Genomic DNA, 24,399 nt, shown 5'->3' on the forward strand with positions numbered 1-24,399 from the left:
ATATATATATATATATATATATACATATATGTATATATATAGCTTAATGTAAAAGGAAAAGAGAAAGTTCAATTCCACAAAGGAGACATCCGGACAATGCCAAGCTAAACAATTATTATTGGAGCTTATACAATAGGATAACAAGAGTATGAAATGAAGACACAAATATTCGTGGATATAGAATGGATCATTTATTGAATAATGGAATGCATGCTAAATTTGGGTGATAGAAGGGACTCTGTATGGCAGGGCATTTTGAAGCCTAATGCTTCTCATCAGAGGAGTAGAGAAGGTGCTAGGTAGCATGGTGAAGATGCGGTGTCTACCGTAAGGTTCATTAGGAACGTAAAATATTAAGAAAAATTATAGAATGTTGGGGAAGCTTTATTGAATTCTAAATAAATAAGGAGAATATTTGTTATATATAGTAAGATATATAACATTTTAAAATAGTATTGGGATAAAGGATTATATGTATTATGGTTAAATAGGGGGTGTAGTTTTGCTGCGTGGTAATTAATTTTAACGGTTTGTGAGGTGTCTATTTTCTATGGAGTGGGTAATTTTGATTGGTGCCACCTAAACGGAAAATGGCGGCTATAAAATCGCTTATAATTTGTGGGGAGGGCATGCAAGGTTGTAAAACTGAGAGGCAGTATGCGGCACAATATTTATAAGTTTCTTATATTATGACATAGGGAGTATGATCATAAGGGGGCGGTCAGAGATTAGGGTAGAAATGATTATGGCTGCGTTTAACTTAATGCAAAGGTTAAGTCTACATATTGATGTCAAAGTGGAGGCGTAAGGAAACTATTACTACTTATGAGAGTAGTGAAAATATACCAAATAATAGTAGGGTAATTATAATAGTACGAAAAACAATAGTAATGAAAATTATAATAATAGTAGTAATAATAAATATGAAAATAAAATAGAAGTAAAATTAAAGATAAAAATAAAGATAAAGATAAAGGCAACCTTAAAGATAAACATTAAAAATGAACATTAAAGATAATATTACAATAGTTGTGATAAAAGTAAATTCAACATTTATGTTAATAACAGTGAAAATGGGGATAGTGGTTGCGGTTATGGTAGCAATGATGGGGATAATAACGGGGATAATAATAATAACAGCAATTATAATGATTACTATCATAATAATAATAATAATAATAATAATAATAATAATAATAATAATAGTGATAAAAACAATAACAATAGCAATAGTAATAGCCTTAAAAGCAATGCAGTAACAATATTGATAATAATAAAGATAGTAGTAACAATACTTCTACCACTAGTCCCACCATCACCACCTCTGCTACTACTAATAATAATCAAAATATTGATAATACTAATTATTTGGGGTGTGTAAAATAACGTATACAGACAAATGGGGGTCAGAGTAGCAGGAAATAGGGTTGAGCAGTAAGGGGTAAGTGGTCACGTACAAAATAAGGTAAAATAAAGAATATATATATATATATAAATATATACGTATATATATAAAGCTGAACGTCTGTGTGTGTATGTGTGTGTGTGTGTCACGAATTTGCTCTTATATAGTTGACTATTATTGAAAACTGATCCCATATAATGATAGAAGATGTATCAAGACACAGGAATGGGTATGTTTGATCTGGAAGAACTGTGGTTCATTAAAATTGTGGGGTCTTCGTTCGCACCTCGTCCACAAAGTATGGAAAAATTGTTTAAAATGAAAAAGAAACGTTTGCAAAGGTTTTTGATAAAGATGTACATAAAACTACTTTGATTAGTATGTTTTAACTTAAATAGGGATGGTATAATAAAATTGTAGGGTCTGCGTTCGCGCCTGGTCTTCATAGAATGGAAATAGACAAACACTTTAATACAGACCACTCATATCTATCAGCATAAGTATACTTTGATAATTATGTTTCAGTTTGAAGAAATACGGTATAATAAAATTATGGGGTGTTCGTTCCCACCTGACCTCCATAGAATGGAAATATGTCATAAAGTTTAACAAGGTTTTTGAATATAGATCCACAGAATATTGTTATAAGTGCTTCAGTGTGCGCAGGTATGGTATAATAAATTATGGGGTTTGTCTATTTTATTTTTACTTTCATCATATTTTGCTTTGGTTATGATACACCCAAATTCGAAGCTATCTCTTTACAAACTTTCCTTTTCATAACATATCAGACTTTCATAAATCAGTGTCCAGTTTCTGTAGGGTGTTTTTGAACCCAGTCAATGACGGGTACTTTTGCTAGTATATATATATATATATATATATATATATATATATATATATATATATATATATATATATATATATATATATATATATACATTTGGATTAATAACGCCGAACGACATTGGACTCCTTCTGATAATGAACTAATGATAATGTTTTCTTTTGTTTTTTTAATCAAAATTATGGATCGTTTACTAAATATGTGTGTATATATATGTATTTGTATATATATATATATATATATATATATATATATATATATATATATATATATATATATATATATGATGTGAAAAAGAAGCGGAAGACCGGAGGCTCGATGTTTCGCCCGTATTATGCGGACTTTTTCAAAGGGTGTGGGCAATGACGAGAGCGTCGATGTTTTTAGTTTTTTTTTTATATACAGGGGGAGTGTATTCAAATAGAACTATTATACAAATATACAAAAAAATGAACAAATATATATTCATTAACAAGTGTCTGGATTATTTTCGTGCAATATTATTTCAGATAAGTGAAGAGAAATGTTAAAAACATCCTTTTCTCTGTTTGATAGTGATAGTAGAGTTAGAGATAAGAGCAGATTCCGGGAGACGGCGTGTTGACCTACTCTGTATATGCTTTAGGAGGGTCGCATTTTCGAAATCGAAATGATGGTCATTTTCCATTATGTGACCGAAAAGAGCATTAAGTGTATTGTTGTTCTTTATGTCTCCTTTGTGTTCATATAATATTTTAGCAAGGTTTCGCTGTGTCTCTCCTACGTATATCTTGCCACACGGTATGATACAAATTCCGGCTTGTGTTATTGGTTTATTTGTGTTAGTTTTAGATTTCCGAGTTAAATCTTTTATCGTTAGGGAGGTTTTCTGTATTATTTGAAAGCCGATTTTGTTAAGGTTTTTATAAATGTTATTATTATTATCGTTAGTGGGAACAATTAGTCTTCTATTGGGTGTTAGGTTTTTTGGGGGTGGTTTTGATCTTTGTTGTGATAGATTGTTTAGGCCTTTTTTAGCGTTAGTAGGAAGTATTGGTGATATTGTATTTTTTTAATGTAGTTTCTATATATTCAACTTCATCGTTTAGATATTCTTTGCTACATATTCTCATAGCCCTTAGATAAAATCAAATTATAATGCCTTTTTTTATTTTGTCGTTGTGTTGCGAGTAAAAATGTACATAATCATTCTTATTAGTTGTTTTACGATGAAGTTTGAATTTTAGTTGAGATTATTAATAATTAATTGTATATCTAGGAAAGATATGGAATTGTTATTTACAGTTTCGTACGCGTAATTGATGGTAGGTTCTATTTACTTAAGTTTGAGGAGAAAGAGTAGACTGTCATCTATGTAACTGTAATACGATGCACCACTGGACAATTTATATTTTAAGGGACCACTTTCAGTAACCTTTTTTGTATATTTGTATAATAGTTCTATTTGCATACACTCCCCCAGTATATATAAAATTAAAAACATCGACGCTCTCGTCAGTGGCCACACCTTTTGAAAAAGCCCGCATAATACGGGCGTAACGTCGAGCCTCCAGTCTTCCGCTGCCTTTTCACATCACACACACACACACACACGCGCACACACACACGCACACACAAACACATATATATACATATATATATATATACATATATATACACATATATATATAAATATATATACATATATATATATACATATATATACACATATTGAGTAAAACAATCCATAATTTTGATTAAAAAACAAAAGAAAACATTATCCTTAGTCAATTATCAGAAGCAGTCCAATGTCGTTCGGCGTTATTAATCCAAGTGGGCAGAAAATGGGCCATGGGAGAAATCCACCAAATTTCGGATATACTTTGTCAACACTGAGAAAGCATTTGGACTACAGAAACCAACAGACAATCAATACAACGAATAAGGCTGCCCAGTATACTTTTCGAAATATCAATAAGGAGCAGTACGCTTTTGTTATATGGGAATATCACTTTCTCCCATGGGCCTATTTTCTGCCCACCTGGATAGATAACTCCGAACGACATTGGACTCCTTCCGATAATGGACGTCCCAGTTGTATCAACTGCTCTTTTCGTATCATTTTCTCCATATAATTATCCACAACCCCTCCAACAACTATTTTCAATAATTGTGCTGAAAAGCAAAATAGCGTCCATTCGCAGCCGAATATTTTGCTAACTGCATATCATTTCCTCTGATGATATCAGCTATTGTTGAAAATCCATGGATTAATGAAATTAAAATAACGCCTTGTATATATTCCTTTTTTCAAGCAATAAATTCTTAAATCGAATATATATCTCTATAGGTTGTTTTTTTAGAATTTAAAATTAAGCCACGAAACTTATACACACATATATATATATATATATATATATATATATATATATATATATTGCCTTTTACCGTTTTTGCAAGTATTTATCTATCAGTGATCAATTTGCTAGGCAACATGCTTCCAAAGACAATAATAAACAACTTGCCCTTCTGGTTCGCAGGAGATATGGGTGTCAACCCATTAATGGAAGCAAACATAGTTTCAATTTTTCAAAAATTGCTCTTGCAGGAATTAAAAATAGATTTCTGTCTAGGAGTTTAGCTTTTTGTATTCCCCCTATGAGTATAAATAAAGAGAAACCACTTTCTGCTTTTGAAGTTTTGTTCTCCCAACTAAGACATAATGTTCCGAATTCCCCGAAAAAAATTTCTGGGATGAAATCTAGTTTAGTTGCCTTAGCTCACCGATATAGTAACACACCTGTCGATCATAGGGACTTTGTCTGGAACATAACGCAATTTTAAACTATGAAAGCGTGAAAGTCCAATTCTGATATTTATATGTGAAAACCAGACAAAGGTGCAGGAGTGGTGATTTTGGACAAATTGGACTACGTTGAGAAAACGGCAGTTATTCTCAATGATGTTTCGAAATTCCGTAAACTCGGACCCGTCGAGTTGACGGATAATACTCGCAAGAACGAGGCTAAAATGCAAAGACGTCTACTTCCATTATTTAAAAAGAGGGTTTTTTGCAAGGACATCTATGACAGGATCAGACTCTCTGGGTCACAACGTCCGAGAATGTATGGTCTCCCCAAAATCCATAAGCAAGTTGTTCCACTGAGACCTATTTTATCAATGGTTGGTTCGGCACAACACTGTTTGGCTCAGTGGCTTGTGGAAATTCTGCAACCTGTGCGCGAGTTATATACCACGCATTGCATACCAGATTCTTTTCGGTTCGTTGATTGTGTACGTGGGTTGGATTCAAAAGCAGATACGTCTTTTATGTGCTCCTTTGATGTCTCTAGTCTTTTTACCAACATACCGTTAGATGAGACTATACGTATATGTATCGATGCGCTCTATGATGGTCGCCTGACTGCTCCACGGTTTTCTAAAGACATTCTTATTGAACTCATTTTAATGTCCACTAAATCCGTGGAGTTTAGGTTTTGTGATATTATGTACTGTCAGCTCGACGGGGGTTCAATGGGGAGTCCGTTGGCCCCAACTTTACAGGATATTTTCGTCGGGTACCATGAATCCGTTACGTTCAATTCTACAACTAAACCCACTGCATATTTCAGACATGTTGTCGACACTTTTGCTATTTTTCCATCGCAAAGTCAAGCGTCGATATTCTTTAATAGGTTGAATTCCTTGCATGGGGCTCATAAGGTCACTATGGAAAGTGAGAATGACAACTCGCTTCCCTTCTTAGATGTTCTTGTCGAACATTCAAGGGGTGGGGGGCTTTCTCAATACAATTTATAGAAAGCCGACATTTACTGGCCTATATGGGAACTGGTTGTCTTTTGTACCAAAATCACGTAAAGTCGGCCTAATTAATAATTTGGTACATAGAGCCCTCATGATTTGTTCGCCTAACAGATTAGACGCCGAACTCGATAAGATCAGGGAAATGTTCATCAATAATTGTTATTCTGTGACCTTATTGATGACTGTATTTTCAAAAAGGTTGCGGATTTTAAATCCCCTAAAAAGTTTTGACCCTTGAAATGCGCGGTTTATTTAAAATAAACGTGGATTGGGGAAAAGAGTAATATACTTTCCAAACATATTCGCAGAAGTATTTATGACTGCTTTTAGTCTGTGTCCTTGCGTTTGGTATATACTACGAGACCTGCTTTTCCGACTTTTCCCAAGGATATTTTGCCTTACATCCCAAATAGCAATATTGTATATCAATTTAAATGCCAGCGCGATGCTGGTTCTGTTGGGCGAACATCCTTGCACTTTTTGACTCGTATAAACCAGCGTGTTCCATCGAAGATCAGACAAGGGAGGGTGGGGTCTGGTGGTCGTCCCTCCTTCTGCAGCCTTGGGCTCTGCTATTGGCCAGCATTTGGTTGACAACCGGTGCTGTGTCGATAGATATAAAATAGAATGGTTCGAGGTGCTAGTTAGAGCGGAGTCCAGAAACCATTTAAAGATTTTGGAGTCCGTCTCTATTGCGGTGCGTCAACCTTCTTTGTGCCGGCAAAAAGAAACATCTAACGCATTGTTTCTCTTTGGGGAACTTTGAATCTTTTCTCCCATTTTTTTTTTGTTTTTTTTTCTCCCTCGTTGTCCCATTATTTGAATCGTTTTTTAAACGTTAATAAATTTATTTTAGTGTCCTCGTACATTTGGCACATTTAATAAGTTCCTCTAAACAGTTATATATATATATATATATATATATATATATATATATATATATATATATATATATATGAGGTTTTCGTTGTTTTCCCCTTTTTTAATACTAAGAACATTTATAAAAATATGTATGAAAAATATAAATCAAAACGTAAATAATTTTATGGAACACAGAATGTTCTATTGGTGGCAGGTGCGTCCGAGTTTCAATTACCCGGTTGATTATCATTTAGACGAGCAAACTCACATAAAACGTAAGAATATCAATCGTAGAAATCATCCTCTTCTCATCACCTGTCATGATATTATCGACATAATTGAATGCCTAATAAGGAATGTTGTCTTTTAACGCTCGAGACCATTAACGATTTACATACAAAGAAGCTAGTTTATTTGAAAGAGAACCCAATATTTTCTGTCCATTTAATTCTGCATATAGTTGCAGGTTAATATGCCACTCTTTTCGCTCAAGGGTTGACAAAGTCTATTAGTATTCACCGTGTAAGGTTTTTGCAATCAATTTATCACATTGCACTTCTGTATATGACAAAGGCAATGATACACTGCTTAATCTAATTTAAAGCAAATCACTATGCATGTTTGTCAGTAATTCTGTCCTCATGTATTTTAACCCTACCTGCCCAAGTGGTCTCAAATGTTTACGATACGGCTGAAATGTTTTTATTGGTAGTTGATTTATGGGATTTGAATTTGGGTAATTAGTTGTTAAGGTTACAAAATTAGCAGAGATTACTTTTTTCAAATCATAAAATTTGAATACAGAAATTTTAGTACATACATTTGAATTAATATATATATATATATATATATACATATACATATCTATCTATATATATATATGTGTGTGTATGTTTGTGTATGTGTGTTAGTATACCATATCAGAAATATAGTTAAGTGTTACGTGTAATGTTTATGGATAGGTTTGGAGTTATTGTTTAGTGATGGGTTCAGGGGTTAGATTTATACATGTAAATAAATTATCTGGAAGCGAACTCATGGAGAGTAGACTAAAAACCGATCACGTCTGGTCGAGTCTGCGTGGGAAGGAAAGCCTGATGTCGCAAACTCGAAACGTTCATAGGATCCTCGCTACAACATTACTGACGAAACTCTCCAACGTTCTATTATGGAGGGTATAATTGAACGTATGGGTTTTATTGAGCTACACAATTTATAAACAAGTTATGTTTCATAGTAAATAACCTCCACTAAAAATAAAGCACAACATATTGTAACGTGGCAAATAAATCAAATCAAAAAAAAAGTAAATGTCCGTTTATCGTTTTTTAAATAAACGTTTTTATTACACGTTACACTCCCGTCTGAATAATATTTAAAATGCGTCTCATTGCTGCATGTCTATCTAGCGTGGTTCGCGTTTCTCTTTCCTGCGACCCCATTCTAGAGACAGCCGGCCTATTCTCTTTCTCGAATTTACACGCCCATATTCTTCGATGTCGACATTTGTTCTCCAATCACATGATACAGTTTTCATTTTTGCTACTTTCTCGTGAATATGTCCTAATTTGCATATGTGCGATTTACGGCTATGGATGTTGCTAATCTATTCGCAAACAAGCCATATTTCGTTGCTGATGATATCGTCTAACGCGCTCATATTCACTCTGTTACATACACCCATTTCAAAAAATTATTTACAAGTAATAAAATAATACAAGAAAATAAAATTCAACTATTTTCCACAGTACAAAATGAATACTTAAATCCAGGTAAAAATGTCTTAGTGTATATTCCGTTCGAAATTTCGATTTTATGCATTTTTCTACTAAAATTCCGTTCCCTATATATTTTTTTCATTTGTAAAAATAAAAACATCTATCAAAATCTGCACAATATTTAAATGCACCGTTTTAATATATTAAAGGGGAGAACTTAGTGATCTGTTTACTTAGTAAGAATGTACGTTTTTTTTTGTATTTTCTAGAAATTTTACTAAAGTAGTATTAAAGAGTTTCAAATTGGTTATGCAAGAATGCATGTTCAAATGTTAAAAATAGTTTGCAAACCCAGTCAAATTATTATAAGACAAAATTAGAATTTGCATGGTCTTTGACGTATGTTGGTCCTGAGTCTGAAAATTTACCAAACTAAAACGGAATATTTGAGTTTAGTAATAGCGTTGGCTTATTGCATCCTGATAGTCTTCACAGCAAATATTATCATGTTAATTGTGTTTCATGATGCATTTAAACATATTTTTTCTGCAAGCTCTTTTTCTTTCCCGCAGATTTTTCTTATTTTTGCATTAATCGTTGATTCTCTCTCAGGATGCTATCATTCAGAATAATTCATATATATTCTTACTCATTGATTGATTTTACGCCAACTGCCATAATAGGGTACTTTTGCTTAAAACCTCCTCTTAGGAACCATTGATTACACTATTCATAACTAGAGCGATGAACACAGAATATTCTATTCGTTGTTTTGACTCAAGAGTATATATCCGGCACTGTTAGAAACAGTAAATGAACCAAGAACCACATCACTCAATATAAAAGCATATAATATATAAACGGATAAACACTCTATAGTCAAAACAATGAAAAGCTTATGTTGTTTTCCTAGCCCAAGTAATAACAGTGTTCCTAGTCCCATGACTAATGTATATCTTGGCCTTGATAATGTGGTGATGCCTGTGTAAAAAAAAAGAAAAACTCTCTGTTTTGCTCAGTTACTTTTAACGAAATTATTTGCGAAAACACTAGTTAGTTGAACACTTTGTGTAATCTAAAGCCCACTTTGTCTCTGAACGTCTTACCTGTTTGGCAAGAATATTTTAGACAATTTTGGTCTTGCAATCAGTCACTTTAAATTAGATTTTTCGGTATACTTATCGTTGACACCTGATTCAACAGGTCCCCGCATTAATCAGATATCAACATTATACAACAATTCTGGCATTTTTTTTCGTATCACAATGCAGTTTAATCTTATCATTAAGCATCGACAGATCTGCTCTCTAACGTGAGCACTCTTTTTACGCACTACTCTTTGATTTTTGCTATCCGCTAAGCTTCTATGTTCGTAAACAGACCCACTAAAGTACAGTCAAGAACTTTCGATGACAAAGTTAAGTGTATACCCTGAAAGGTTGATTCATTGTCTGAACTCTCTCGATAACTTTGGAACATTCTACAAAAAATAAAACAAACGTCGCTCTTCACATCCTCCATATCTATAGCCTAAAGCTGTGACAATAAGAAATATTTAGTAGGCACTGTTGTTTTTACATGCAATTGCTGAACTTCATTGCCATAAAGAGCTTCAAGTACAAATTATAATTCCTTCATGCCAAATTTCCCACCTGACCGTCACACAGTTTGTTTTATTTCAAAACAAGTGAGACATGCATGGTCTTCCCTGGATGAACAGTAAATGAGGCATAAAAATAAAACAAAGTCCAGCTATTGCTCCCCCATTTAGTCCCAAAGTCCCGTAAACGCATTTGATAGATACGGTTCCAGGTGAGAATTATCTGAAGATAGCGGTTTCAATCCTACCCAAAACCGGCTACAGGCTTACTTGGTCAAAACATTGTGAGACGACAACAACTACGGAAGGCAGCAATTGCAGTGAAAACAGTCAGGAGATTCAGAGTTCTTATCCGTCGCGGTTACCACGTGACGAAGACCAGAGGAATTCCTGGCCGAAACATCGTGAAATAACTAAGAAAAGATGAGTATAAATTCCGCAATAAAAATACAATTAATAAATAGGATTTATCTCAATAAATTCCAATAAAATGATATATGCGTTTCAATAATATCAACATTTATTGCAGTGTTGTAACATCGCTAGTCAAGTTTTTTTTCTAGTCGCGTGCAAGCAACTCTATAAGTCACTCCGTCGGTCGGTCGGTCGGTCGGTTGGCCGGTCGGTCGATTGGCCGGTCGGTCTGTCCGTAACACTTTTGTGCTTGGCCTTTTTGGCTAAGATAAAAGGGCTGGTGTTAATAGATACTGTTCTTTGCTTTTTAAGCCTTTTTTTTGCCTTTTGGCCAAGATAAATGTGTAGTATCTGTTTCGGCAATGTTTGGTCAATTTAGGGGCAACCCTTCATACCAATTTTCACTATCAAGCTCCCCTACTCCCCGGGGAGTTGGTCCCCATTTCCCCTTCACTCCTCACATTAAAAATCGGCCTTGTGCCTAATTTGCTCGGTGGGGAAGCAAATAAATACCCTTTTCTTTGCCTTTTCTGTATTGATTTTTTTCTTTGCCTTTTCTGTATTAATTTTATGTAAAATGATCACCCACTTTACAAACTGTTAGTTTCAAAGCAATTCATTCTCCAGATTATTCAAGTTGTTTTGGAAGGAGTTCAGTAACTTTTTAAGCATTCAAGTCATTCTTAAGGTCATTCAATTCATCCTTAATTTCATTAAAGTCATTCTATGCCATTTACTTTCTATTTATTTAAGTCATTTCAGCCCATTTTTCGGTCATTTTAGTTTATTTTTAAGAAGTTCATGTCAATCTTACATCCACGCATTCATTCATTACACGAGAGGCTGCGACTAATGGCTATCAGTCTTGTTTATTTAAAGCTTTACTTATTCATAACAATAAAACTGGAGATGCTATTCAAACAATCTAAACACAAACTTATATAAAATACGTTAAAATCAAAAAAGTTTATTCGAATTTTGTCTCTAAAATAAAATAAGCTATTTTCTACATTAAAATGATTATGACAAAATATCCCTACTATTATGCATAGCCTACCGTAAGACTAAAACATTCGTTTTCACTAATAAAATATAATTGAACACCACTTCTCGACAAAACAAGAAAATATGACTGACAAGAATAAATAAAATTAAAAGTGAGCAGACAAGATGAAAAAGAAAACAAAGATGTGCTTCACGACTTGTGTAATATCCTTTTTTTTTATTTTACAATATGGGTGTGTTTGTTTTTAAATTATTTCTGACTGCGTATTTTTTTTGTTTTTGTTTTCCGTTTTTTTCTTGCTGCATTTTCTCTTGTTACATTGTTGATTTTTTTGCTGCATTATTTGCTTGTTATTTTGTTTATTTTTCTTTCCTTTTTCTTCATGTCGATCCTTTTACGTTTACATACGTAGTCATGAATACAAAAATAACTATATGTTATGTAACGTCGCAGCATCGCAAAAGAAACGGGAGGGCCCATGTTTTGATAAGCTTCTGGGTTTGACCTTAACTCCTGATCTGAAATGGAACACGTACATCAAATCTGTTGGCAAGGTCGCTGGAAAAACTGTAGGATCCTTCTACCGCTCTAGTAGATATCTCACTGCGGATGCAATTCACTATCTATATAAAAGTCAAGTACATCCAAGGATGGACTGATCTTGCCATATTTGTTCAGGAGCTGCTAAAAACAGCCTATCCTGCCTTGACAGAGTACAAAATAGACTTCGTAGCCTAGTGAGGGATGCCCTTTTCTCTTCCCTCCAACGTCTTTCCTACAGAAGGGACGTTACGAGCCTATCTTTGTTTTATCGTCATTTCCATGACAGGTGCTCGTCTGACCTCCAATATCTGGCCCCTCTCGCCAATCTTTCATGATAAACACCCGTCTAGTTGAAACCACTGTCAATAATTTTCCCCACTCATTATCTGTGAATATATCAAAACGTAGAATCCATGGACAAAGCTTTTTCTTAGAACTGAACGCCTGTGGAACACTCTACCGCTTGCCTGTTTCTCTCCTGACTTCAACTTTGATATCTTCAAGTCCAACATAAAAAAATTCCTGATGAACCGCCCCCTAAAGAAATAACACTTTATCAAATATCCAATACTAATGAATACTGCAACGCTATCCCATTAATTACTGTACACAAAATAACCCTTATCCCCGAGTGGCTTCTGGCTCTTTATAAGTGGTGACCTCCATGTAAAAAAAAAATCAGGGTCTACAGTTTTTTCTCTTTTTACAAAACCTTTTATTAGGGTAACCTTTCCGTTTTGAAACTATTTAAAAGTCTCTCACAATCATCCGTATTGCCCAGTTTACACTTTTCCTCCTCCACCCGAACGGATGCCGGCAACAATCGGCTTATTTTCGTCCTCAAAATTACAGGTCTATTTACCTCGATGTTGGCTTTCTTTTTTCCAACCACATTGCGCATTTTTCTTTTCTTTTTCCTTTCGCACACACTTCCTATTTGCATATGCGCATTTTCGGTTACACCTGCTGCTAAGCGCAAACCAGCTGCTCTTCTCTTCTGTTGATATTTTCCTGCACGCTCATGTGCACTATTTTACACTAAGATGGCGTAAAACTTTTAATATCCAAACGTTAAAAAAAACATCAGGTCGCAACCTCTAGCACGTTTATTCCACATAATGGTAGTATCATATATAAATAATATATTTATGAAAAAAAAGCCACTGAGGGAGAAACTGAAGTAGCATAGGGTTTTCCGGTATATAAAGTAGACCACAATGCAATGTTAAGCGTTCCGGAATATACCAGCGGTTTATTTTATCTACCGGGAAATACCCGGGAAACATCGGCTTACGCTTCTCTACATAAGTACAGGATAAAGAAAAGGTGATAAAATATTTGATTTATTAAACTTTGAATATTGGGCACAAAACTGCAATCAGTAACATTTGTAAAAATGTAATATTAACAACTTTTGTGATTTGTCACATTTCTCATTAGTCTGTTCCGTTCTTTTTGTTCATATTTCAAAAACAAATCTGACAAATACCTATATATATATATATATGTGTGTGTGTGTGTGTGTGTGTGTGTGTGTGTGTGTGTGTGTGTGTGAAAAGTGAGTAAATGTCAACAACCTGTTTGAATGTTACTGTGTATAACCTTTTTAAATAAATATTTCTGTAAACCTGATTATTATAGTTCTTATCCATGCATATGCGAATATTATGTATCTACTTTAAAATACCTAAAATTATGACTTTCGGAAATCCTAATTATTATTTGACGATCAAATATAAAAAAAAATATTTGGTTGATTTTATTTTTAATGTACGAGCACACAACTGCTATCGGCAACTTTAGTAAAGAGTACGTTTAACCATTATAGTGTGTGTCACATTTCTTCTTAGCTCCTTTTTTGTTTATATATCAAAAACAAATCTGACAAACACGCATATACATACATACACACACACACACACACACACACATATATATATATATATATATATATATATATATATATAAAATAAAATAAAAATTACAATTAAATTTACCAAAATGATCAAAGGTGGTAAAATTAAAGTATATTATAAATATTATAGAATTAATATATATAAAATTATCTCAGCCAGATGTAAATGCTCGATAAAACCAAGTAGGAAATAGAGCTTATAATATATATATATATATATATATATATATATATATATATATATATATATATATATATAATATATATATATACATATATATTATATATATATATAATATATATACATACATATATATTATATATATATATATATATATATATATATATACTAGCAGAAGTACCCGTCGGTGACTGGGTTCAAAAACAGCCTGCAGAAAATGGACTGTGATTGATTAACTTATAACAGGTTATGAAAAGGATGTGTTTGTACAGAGATAGGTGTTTATACTCACAATTTTTACCCTAAGCCAAATATGATTAAATAAAAGATAATTTTCGCGAAAATATATTTTTTATATCAAATTTGTTTCCATTCGTAGCCAAGATTGGCCAACACAATGATGTTTCCTTGCAAAGAGAAAATGTTATATATATATATATATATATATATATATATATATATATATATATATATATATATATATATATACATACGGTGATGTTCATATTTATTGGCACGGTAAAAAAAAAGTTAAATGTGTCTAATAAATTCTAAAAAAGGGATTAAATTAAAGAAAATAACAAAGTATATTATGTATTTTTAACTGGCCTTTCCGATGCAGCAATCGGATTTTAGAAAAAATAAATAACAAAGGAACAACAAACATAATTTCAAAAAACCCTTGTTCAAAATTATTGGCACGATTTATTTAATAATCAATTGTATAGCCTTTGGCCTTGATTATCTTCCTCAGTCGCTTTTCATAGTTTACAACCAAGTTGTTGCACTCTTCAGTAGTAATTTTAGCCCACTCTTCCTGACAATAATCCTCCAATTGAATAAGATTCTTAGGCTTCCTTTGCATTACCCTCAATTTTAATGTTCTCCATAAATTTTCAATTGGATTAAGGTATGGGCTTTGTGATGGCCACTCCAAAACATTAATATGATTGTCCTCAAGCCATTTCTTAGTCAGTTTAGCCGAATGCTTTGGGTCATTATCTTGCATGAACCACCAACGACGACCAAGTGAGAGCTCTTTAGCAGAGTCTTTCAGGTTTTCATCCAATATTTTAACATAATCTTCCTTTTTATGCTACCTGTGACCTTAACAAGTCGCCCTGGTCCAGAGGCAGCAAAGGATCCCCAAAATATCAAACTGCCTCCACCGTGCTTCACTGTGGGTAAGGTGTTCTTAGGCAGGAAAGCTTCGCCAGATTTTCTGTAAATATAAGACACTTTATTATGGCCAAATAACTCTATTTTCGTTTCGTCAGTCCATAGAACACGTTTCCAGAATGCAACATCTTTATCAATATGACGTTTTGCAAAGGCTAGCCTTGCTTTCAGGTGCATAGGCTTCAATAAGGGAGTCTTTCTCGGACGACATGCTTTTAAACCAGCTCTCTTCAAATCTCTACCAACTGTATGTCGAGATACATTCACTCCAGAGGTGCTCTGTTCATCAACAATCTCCCCAACAGAGATCCTTGGGTTTTGTTTTACTTGTCGAACAATTTTCCGTTCATCTCTTGGGGAAAGAATCCTTTTTCTCCCTCTACCCTCTAAACTCATAACGTGGCCTTGCGATTTGAACTTGTTTATTATGGCTCTAACAGTGGATTTGGGAAGGTTTAGCTTCTTTGAAATCTTATCATAGCCCTCCCCATTGGTATGGCATGCTACAACAAGCTTCCTGACGTATTCGCTGTGTTCCTTAGTTTTAACCATGGCGATTGAAAATTATAATTTAGTCACTTATAATAGTTTAAATAAATCGCTATCTAAAAATTATCTGAAAAAAATTATTCACTGAATTAGCGTTAAACAAGCATAATATGGCTATAAAAAAGTTCAGAAAGCACGTAAACCGGAAATTGATTGATATTATACTGATACTAAAAGAAAAACAAAGCCGTGCCAATAATTTTGAACAAGGGTTTTTTGCAATTATGTTTGTTGTTCCTTTGTTATTTATTTTTTCTAAAATCCGATTTCTGCATCGGAAAGTCCAGTTAAAAATACATAATATACTTTGTTATTTTCTTTAATTTAATCCCTTTTTTAGAATTTATTAGAGAAAATTTAACTTTTATTTTACCGTGCCAATAAATATGATCATCACTGTATATATATATGTATATATATATATATATATATATATATATATATATATATATATATATATATATATATATATATATATATATATTATAAATATATAAGACGTAAATGTTTCCATAGTCAATAAAAGTTAACTTTATGGTAGAAAAGTTCATTGGATTGTATTTTTACGCAGTTTGTAATTTTATTTTAATTCACGAACCGGTTTTAAAAAATCAAAATGGCAGCTACTTGGAAATTGAGAGCCCCGTTTTCAATTTGAAGGAGGGGCACATGAGCATTCTGTATTAACAATTCAAGAGAGTTCCGTCAACGTAAGGAATATTTATAAACATATTTTAATGTTTTCCGTTATTTTCTGCTTGAGGATTATTCGATTATGGCATGTGTAGTTTATATAAAAATTCATTTAATTGTTATCGCCTCAAATGTCGTTTTAATTTCGGTTCGCTGAAATTATTTCAAGCATTAAAAACTATTTCCAAACAAAAAAAAAAAAACATGAACTGACTTTTATTGACTATGATAACATTTATTTCTTGTATATTTATTTTTTCGGGTAGTCGTTTGTTGGCTTTTGTGCTAAACACTCTTACTAAACAACGTCGACGAAATCTCGAAAAACAAAGAAACAAAAACAGTTAGGGCAAATAATAAAGCTTTACTTACTTTAGTAAAATAATGTGAAACAGTAAAATGGGATATTAAAAAGTAAACACGTAATTACTTTAGTTTGTTAAAGCAAAGAATCCATATAAATATGAATAAGTCGAAAATGGCACCCTTTTCAAGCAGAATAGCTTTGTTTGGAGTTATACAGTATTGAACGGTGTAGTATTTCGCCGTCGGATTCAGGGTTGTACTGTTGTAATGTAAAGAACACGCAAAAGAGTTGCAATCAACTGAATTCCTTATAGTACACTGACAAAAAAGGTTAAACAGATATATAAATAAAAGGTTATGTAAATGTTTTTAAAACTCACGTAATCACGTGAGCAGGATGTTTCCTTCTTTTGACACGATAACATGTAACTTTTTGATTTTTTATCATTTATTTTTTTATTTATTTTCGAAAGAGTTCTAAGTGCAAGTGGAGAAGGAAAAACAGAGTTATGCAAAATTGTGTCGAGAATTGTCTAAAGTTACGACTTTTTTTTGGGGGGCTTTCATTTTAATAAGATCGGGAATTTATGAGGCGAATTTATTCGAAACAATATGAGTCAACTCAAAAAATAAATAAAAACTAACGTGAACTAAGACTATAGTTAAGGTGTTATTGTGGACCCTCACCCCTTTTAAAAAACCTTGTTAAACTTTGTGACATATTTACATTCTATGGAGGTCAGGCGCAAACGACCACCCAATAATTTTATTAAACCATATTTCTTCAAACTTAAACATTATCATCAAAGTATACTTCCGCAAATAGTTGTGAAAAATCTTTGTTAAAGTTTGTGCCATATTTCCATGGAGTACAGGCGCGAACGCAGACCCCACGATCTTATATACCATCCCTATTTAAATTGAAACATATTATCAAATATTCTTATGTACATCATTATCAAAAAACACTTGTAAACTTTTATGAAGCACCGTTCTGCCAGATCAAACATACCAATTCCTGATCCTCGATGCATCTTCTATCAGTATATGTAATCAGTTTTTTTTTTAAATCGTCAACCATATAGGAGCCTATTCGTGACCAGACACACACATACGTTCAGCTTTATATATATATATATATATATATATATATATATATATATATATATATATATATATATTTAAAAGGAGGCAGAGTGAGAAAATTGTAAAGGCTATTAAAAAGCAATATTGACGAGAGATAAGAGCCCGAAACATGCATGTATGTAGATTGCTTTTATATGAGTAAAATAAAAATAATAACTATATGATTAAAATAGTATTTTTTTAGGTTCAAATAAAATATATGCGATTTTCTAAGAAAAACGATCTTCAAGTGTAAGACGCTAATTCACCGTATTATCGTTTTAAAATACACAATAAATCTACGTAAGTTTAAGAACGAAAAAATATAACAGTAAAATTATCTAGAACATCGTGTACAAAACGGATAACTCACCAGACCGTAATATATATGATGTAAGGTTAAATTCCTATAAAGTCAAGCTAAGCTGAAGAGAGGTAGGATCTGAAAAGATATATGTCTGTGGATTACTGTAATACCTATGTAAACCGTTCACATGTAATTCATACCTATATCTTATTAAACATGCATTATACAAGTGTCATCTCCCTATTACCTCTGTATTTCTCTCACTGATTCCTCTTTCTCGCTATATAGAACAATATATATTATCAAAATCATATATATGGAATCAAAGAGACAAATAAATTAATAAACAAGCCAGCTGCTATATGGTATAATCTTGTTACAGTTCCATTTACAGAGACACTTAATAAATATAAACACACTAACAAATACACACATATGTATGTGTGTGTTCATTCATACTTAATATGTGTGTTACCGAAGTTACAAAAATAAACAAAAACGAAATAATATTCATAAACACAAACACACACACATATACATGAATGTATTTATAAATATATCTGATTATATATGTATATATATACACACACACATATATATATATATATAAATGCAAACATATATATGTTTGTGCGTGTATATATATATATATATATATATATATATATATATATATATATATATTATATATGTGTGTACATGTGTGTTGTATGTTTTCTGTTAATTAACAGTGTGTGTGTAACCGAATCTGTAAACAGATTAAATCATTGTAGCAGCTGATCTCTCATTTTCATTATTTCTTTAGATACAAGATTATTTGCATTGCTCTGAAAAAACATTAATATCGATTCAACTAATGATGTTTGGAAGGATGCAAATGACTACAAATATCTATTTCAAACATCGAATTTCTCAGATTTATATTTAACCTTGACTAATAGTTACCATGCTTAGATTTAGCAAGAATTGTTATTTACCTGAATGAACACACGCACACAAACATACCCACACACACATACATACATACACACACATACATACACACACATGCATATAAATATATATATATATATATATATGATTTTTAATTTAATTAAAATTTGATTTTTAAATTTTAAATTATAAATCACATTACTTAATATTGAATTAGCTCTAGGACATTTAACTATCGAGCTTATTATATATCTAAATTACAACGAGCTCTTTCTATTACCTGTATTTTAATTAAACTAGTAATTTCACTGTTACATTAAAATACACTCAGCTCTTTAGACTATTGTTCTAATCTCCTTTAAATTATATATATATATATATATATATATATATATATTGAAAAAAAAGTATCCGTTAGATGCGCTGAGTGAAATTTAGAGAATAAAAACTCCCCAGATTTTCAAAATGCGCGACCACGCGTCACCTATCCGGCTTCATAAAAAAACCCGCAGTTAACAACACCACGTGGACTCTTCATCGAACTATCTTCCACTCTACATCATGTCCAAGAAAAATAGAAAAAATAAAGATTGAAAAAGGAGTCTTACTCCGAAATATATTTCTTAAAGATAAACACTCGTTTATTTTATTAAAAAAAATTGCGTTGCTGTTTTTGGCTTCAAACGTATTTATACGTGTTTGATTCTTCATATATAAATATATATATATATATATATATACATACATATATATATGCGTGTGTGTGTGTTCGTGTGTGTTCGTGTGTGTGCGTGTGTGTGTATGTATGCATGTGTGTGTGTTTTTGTTTAAATGATGTTTTATCTGATGAGTTATTTCAATAAACGTTTGTGTTAAATCCCCTTCTGTCGTCATGTGAGAAAATAATTTTAAATATTCCGCGCCTAATCTGTTCACAATTTGAGATAGTAAGTTATTTTTATTATTATTTACACATACAACAGTGATAGTCACTTTTGGATAGGCGTGTAATTATATATTTTGGAAAATATAAAAATTGGGTATGCTGGTGGATAGGGGTATATATGCATTTCTTTATATCTATTTATATGCATAATTGTATATATATCTATGTGTGTGTTTGTGTGTGGGTGTGCGTGTATGTTTATACATGTGTGAATGTATTTCGTTTATAGTCCTATGAATTCATACTCACGCGCGCAAACACACACACGAACACACATGCATACACACTCATATATATATATATATATATATATATATATATATATATATATATATATATATATATATATATATACAAGGCATAATTACGTTGACAAAAACGATCCAATGAGATTCTCGAAGTTAAGCAACGTTTAGATGCATCATTGTTAAAATGAATAAACAATTTGGCAATTCCAGGCGCTGTATGTAGTAGGACGTCGAAACCTCCCTGCAAGAATTCCAAAAACCAAACGTTGTCATCTCCCCTAACAAGGATATACATGCGACTGGGGACTGCTCGTGACTTTCATACTCCCATGAAACTTTCTCCTTCGGTGGAAGCCGGTTAAACATGAATAGAGTTAGTAACCCCCACACACTTATATATATGTATATATATATATATATATATATATATATATATATATATATATATATATATATATATATATATGCTTATAAATGTGGGTGAGCAATTGATTATTTAAATTCGTGCAATATTAAATTGTTTATCATCGTTATTATTTTGTAATTAATTTACATGTGCTTTATTTCTGATTGGGCTTACACATTTACTAAACCGAGTAGGTATATGTTCGAACTTGGCTTCATATGAAAACAAGCATGCATATAGTAATGTCCATGCAATATCTGGTTATGATGGAGTATTTGGGTTTGGGTGCGAATAGAGGTAAATTATTTTCACTGAATTTACAAATCATGTATAGTAATTAGTGAATTTAAGCTTAATTTAATTAATGTAATCGAACTGAATACATTATAATGTTTAATGTTTATTATAAAGTAATAATTACTTTTTTTATATCGCTGGTATATTTATATTATATTTTTGTCTTTTATTTTCTATTTGTGCAGTGGCTATACCCAGATAATATCGGAATAACTTTATACTTAGTCGGTAATTCAGGAAGACAGATCTTCCTCTAAGTAGATAATGTAGCACGCAATTTATTAAATAGACCTTAAATATACGCGGTTAACCTTGATGGCTGACAGAAGAAAGAGTTTATTTCCTCTTAAAAATAGAATAGAAATGGGTAGTTTTTTGTTTTGTTTTTTTGCTCGATTCTATAGCATAATGGGCAGTTTTTATTTTATTCTGTGACTGCGAAATTCACATGGAGTTTTGAAACACTGATGATATATATATATATATGTATATATATATATATATATATATATATATATATATATATACGTGTGTGCATATTTATAGATGGGTTTATTGAGAAATAAAAAGGAAAAAACCGAGTTATGTGTTCATCAACGTTTCATCTTTATTTCGAGACTTTCTTTGAATAAAGACGAAACGTTGATGAACACATAACTCGGTTTGTTCCTCTTTATTTCTCAATTTTGTAGGAATAGTGTTTCCATTATTCTCATCATGTGTGTGTGTATGTAGTATACTAATATGCATGTTTTCAAACAAGGTTTCTGTAAGTATACATACACATATAGTTTTATGCATACATATATGCATATATGTATAGAAATAAACACAGGTATATATATATATAAATATATATATATATATATATATATATATATATATATATATATATTCACGGATACAACTATGCCATATATTGATATCTGTGTTTCGAAGCAATTGTTTTCGCCAGTGTATCGGCCGTGTTTTGTGTTTTTCAATTTCCTACCTTCATTAATTCATTTCTATTAAGGTTGTATTTTTTGTTTCGCAATCAATACTTTTGACAGAGGAAAAAAATGGAAAGCAAAAGAACAATTATTTTCCACTGTGTTTGTTTTTTTTTTCTTTAATTAATTTGTTACAAAGTTCCTGTCCCAGCGGCCGAACATGTAATATAGGCAAGTAACATCTTGATTTTGCCTCCCGACGAATACACGGAAATCTACTCAGTTTGGCGCCACAATGTCTCCGCCAAGGCCTGGGTTGAACGATGTTTCCGCAGTTCATATAAATTACGAGGATAACGGAAGAAGAACGTGTGGTGGATGTTGGGGGAGAAATCACCAATTATAACTCAACAAACTCTTACCAACTCTTAGTTACGGCGATGTGTGTGTCGAGCGACAATCACGAACATGAGCGCCCCAGGGTCAATCATTGCTTTACAATAGTTTGAATGCTCAATTTAACAAAACAATGTGTTTCTAATGATGGCAGAACAAACATAACCACGATGCAAAGATAAAAGACGTGAAATGGAAGAATTCGACGGATTCTACTAATTATTCACCTTTTTCCAACCCCGTTCATTAATCTGTATTATCTTAGAGTTTACGAAGCAAACATATATTTACACTAGCAGGAAGACCACACGCTGTCTGGGCTTTTGTGATAATCAAAGAATGTTTCTTTCTCCATATTTTATTGTCATTTTTAACTCAAATATCGTTTACATGCCCCCCAACAGTGATTTAGCCCACAATTTATTGTAGTTTTTATATTGAACTGAAGAGAATTTAATAAAAATAAAAATTAATTTTATATAATGATTTGAATTACAGTAAAGTTTCAGTTGTGCTCTACACAAATGCTTTCATTTCGAACTCGCCATTGTCATATAAAGGAGCATATTCTTGTTTTTATATGCCGGACCTTTCTGCTTGTGTGGTTATAGCACTTCTCAAAATCTCTGTTATTTAAGGCTGTATAAAGCGGTAAGAAACTGGATATATAAAAAAAGTATTTCAAAATATCCCCAATAACACTAAATTAAATTGATCTTAAATGGAAAAGTTAACGAAATACTAAGATCTTATATACGACATAGCAAAAACTGAAATGTTAGAAAGATCGTTATAATGCCAGCAATTATAGGGAAAAAATATACGGTAAGCAAAGTACTAGGCATATTCTAACATTTAAACTGAACTGAAGGGTTATGTTCTGCAAAATATCTATCGGTTCGAATATATGAAATAGCCGGTAAAACTTTTGCATAAAATATGTGCCTTAATTCCAGGTAGAAAAACTGATAAGAAAATTTATTTCATTTTATTTTTTTACACGGGCATCACGCTTATCAAGGAATTGAGGCCACTCGAGGATAAGAGTTAAAGAGTGTACAGTAGAGATTGGAAAATATAGTAATCGTTAGTAATGGACATCTGGTGAATTTGTTAACTTATATTAGATTATGTCTTCTCAATTATTAAATCATTTCTTTCTGATAGGTTCATAAGAGTAGTAGTTGAGGGGCAAAAATCAGAAGCTCACATTATTAATGCTGGAGTCCCTAAGGGGTCAATCCTTGGCCTAACTCTTTTCCTGATCTACATTAATGATCTTCCAAATCACACCCTTGCATCATTTGTAGATATTTATGCAGATGATACTACCATTTATAGCAGCACATCTAAGACAGTAAACGACCAAGTTCTCTCAGATTCTTTCTCCTCTCATCTTCAGCACGTGGTACAATGGGGAAAGGAGTGGTTGGTTACTTTTAATGCATCTAAAACCAAGCTTCTCTCTTTACATCATAAACGCTCTTATCCACATCTTGCATCAATGGAAATGAATGGCTTTCGTCTTCAGGAGGCCACAAGTTTTGACACTCTTCTGGGCTTGACCATTACTCCTGATCTTAAAGGGAACACGTACATCAAATCTGTTGCTAAGGCCGCTGGAAAAATAGTGGAATTTTTTTATCTATCCAGTAGATATCTCACTGCTGATGCAATTCTCTACCTTTATAAGAGTCAGGTAGGTACAAGGATGGAATACTGTTGCCACATCTTGGCAGGAGCTGCTAGAAAGGACATGTACTGCCTTGATAGAGTTCGTAGCCTCGT

This window comes from Euprymna scolopes, chromosome 25 (genome assembly GCF_053919585.1).
Source record: "Euprymna scolopes isolate OS-2025 chromosome 25, ASM5391958v1, whole genome shotgun sequence".
In the NCBI taxonomy this organism is placed as follows: Eukaryota; Metazoa; Mollusca; class Cephalopoda; order Sepiida; family Sepiolidae; genus Euprymna; species Euprymna scolopes.